This window comes from Xenopus laevis, chromosome 3S (assembly GCF_017654675.1).
Source record: "Xenopus laevis strain J_2021 chromosome 3S, Xenopus_laevis_v10.1, whole genome shotgun sequence".
NCBI lineage: Eukaryota > Metazoa > Chordata > Amphibia > Anura > Pipidae > Xenopus > Xenopus laevis.
Genome location: NC_054376.1, coordinates 705,174 through 708,115, shown reverse-complemented (window position 1 = coordinate 708,115; position 2,942 = coordinate 705,174).

Sequence of the window (2,942 nt, the reverse complement as noted above, 5' to 3'; positions counted from 1 at the left end):
CACAAGATGGAGACAGTAGGAACAAAGATGGAGACAGTTAGGACAAGATTGGAGACAGTAGGACAAGACATGGAGACAGTCAGAACAAGATGGAGACAGTAGGACAAATGGGAGACGTAGGCACAAGATGGAACAGTAGACACGATGGACAAAGTAGCAACAAGATGGAGACAGTAGGAAAGATGGAGGACAGTAGGAAAGAATGGAGACAGTAGACAAGATGGAGACAGTAGGGCAAGATGGCAGACAGTAGGACAGATGGAGACAGTAGGGGCAAGATGGAGACAGTCGACAGATGGAGACAGTAGGACCAAGATTAGAGACCGTAGGACAGAATGGAGACAGTGGACAAGATGGAGACAGTAGGACAACGATGGAGACAGTAAGGACAAGATGGAGACAATCAGGGCCACAGATGGAGACAGTAGGGCAAAATGGAGACAGTAGGCAAGGAGAATTGGGACAGTAGCGACAAGATGGACGACACGTAGGTTGCACAGATGGAGACATAGGAAAAGATGGAATCACTAGGACAGATGGAACGACAGGTAGGACAAGAGTGGAGACAGTAGGGCAGATGGAGACAGTAAGGACAAGATGGAATCCACTAGGAACAAAGATCGGAGGACAGTAAGGACAAGATGGAGACAGTAGGACAAGATGGAGACTAGATGATAGGACAAGATGGAGACAGGTAGGAAGAATGGAGGGACAGTGAGGGGACCAAGAGTGGAGACAGTTAGGGCATAGATGGAGACAGTAAGGAACACAGATGGAGACAGTAGGAATCTAGTGGAGACAGTACAGGAAGAAGATGGAGACAGTACGGCATGCAAGATGGAGACAGTTAGGACAAGATGGAGACAGGTGAGGACAAGGATGGAGACAGAAGGACAAGATGGAGACGAGTAGGCACAAGATGGAGACGAGTAGGGGCAAGATGGCACACAGCTAGGACAGGTGGAGACAGTAGGCGCCAAGATGGAGACAGTAGGACAAGAAAGGAATCCAGCTAGGCAAAGATGGAGACAGTAGGGCAAGATGGAGACAGTCAGGACAGGGTGAGCACAGATGAACAGATGGGAGACAGTAGATGGAGACAGTAGGCAAGATGGAGACAGTAGGCACAAGATGAGACAGTAAGATGGAGACAGTAAGGAACAAGATGGAGACAGTAGGGACAAGGATGGAGACAGTAGGAGACAGATGAGACAGTAGGGCTAAGATGAGACAGTAAGGACTAAGATAGGGGAGACGTAGGACAAGATGGAGACAGAAGGCAAGAATGGAGACAGTAGGACAAGAACTGGAGACAGTAGGGCAAGATGGAGACAGTAGGAACAAGGTTCGAGACAGTAAGGGCAAGATGCGAGACATAGGCGTAGGAAAGAAGAACAAACCCAAAAGAAAAAAATGGGGAATTCCAACCTAAGGACGACAAGGGAAAAATTGGAGAAAAAAAAAAACAAGTAAGGGGGCAAAAAGAAAAAAAAAAAAATTTGGAAAGATCCCCAGTAAGGGACAAGGGTGGAGACAGTAGGGCAAGATGGAGACAGTAGGGCAAGATGGAGACAGTAGGACAAGATGGAGACAGTAGGGCAAGATGGAGACAGAAGGACAAGATGGAGACAGTAGGGCAAGAAGGAGTCAGTAGGACAAGATGGAGACAGTAGGACAAGATGTGAGTATGAGTGTGAGTGTGAGTCCCAGTATGGCCAGTGAGGTGACACTGCTGCTGGATGTCATTTTCTTGGCTTTTTAACCCTCTGTTGTTATTTATATCCCTCTCCTGCCTGTACCCCAACTTATTGTCTCATCACATTTATTGGACCCCACCCACAAAGTCGGCCACATAAAGTGGAAGGAACATTATGGTTATTGTGTGTGTATTAGTTACTGTGGGACAAGATAACGTCAGTGTTATGAAACAGCAGATTAATGGTGTTATTTACATGTAAAGCTTTTAATTCTTCCCATTCTTTAACCTTTTATTCTCTGTCACATGGACATTCCTCTGGTCGCAACACAAGGCCTTTCCCACAGTCGGAATGTGCCCTCACGGTGCAGTTTAGTGACCAACAAATCAATTGGTTGCCACAAGTTTCCTTTCAAACTGCCCTCAGTGATGTCATTTCATGGCTTTATCCTTCTACTTTACTCGTTGTATAAAATTGCCCTTTAAAGTTTCATTTCCTCCCTCAGGGGTTTCCTATAGAAGCTCAGACCATTTCCTTCCTACTGAGCTTTATTATCCTGTAACGACTGATACGTTTATTCTGTCCTACTGAGCATGCTCCCTGAGCTTTATTATCCTGTAACGACTGATACGTTTATTCTGTCCTACTGAGCATGTTCCCTGAGCTTATTATTCCTGTAACGGACTGATTACGTTTATTCTGTCCTACTGAGCCATGCCTCCACTGAGCGTTATTTATCCTGTAACGGACTTGATACGTTTTATTCTGTCTTACTGAGCAGTGTTCCTGAGCTTTATTATCCTGTAACGACTGATACGTTTATTCTGTCCTACTGAGCATGTTCCCTGAGCTTTATTATCCTGTAACGACTGATACGTTTATTCTGTCCTACTGAGCATGCTCCCTGAGCTTTATTATCCTGTAACGACTGATACGTTTATTCTGTCCTACTGAGCATGTTCCCTGAGCTTTATTATCCTGTAACGACTGATACGTTTATTCTGTCCTACTGAGCATGTTCCCTGAGCTTTATTATCCTGTAACGACTGATACGTTTATTCTGTCCTACTGAGCATGTTCCCTGAGCTTTATTATCCTGTAACGACTGATACGTTTATTCTGTCCTACTGAGCATGCTCCCTGAGCTTTATTATCCTGTAACGACTGATACGTTTATTCTGTCCTACTGAGCATGTTCCCTGAGCTTTATTATCCTGTAACGACTGATACGTTTATTCTGTCCTA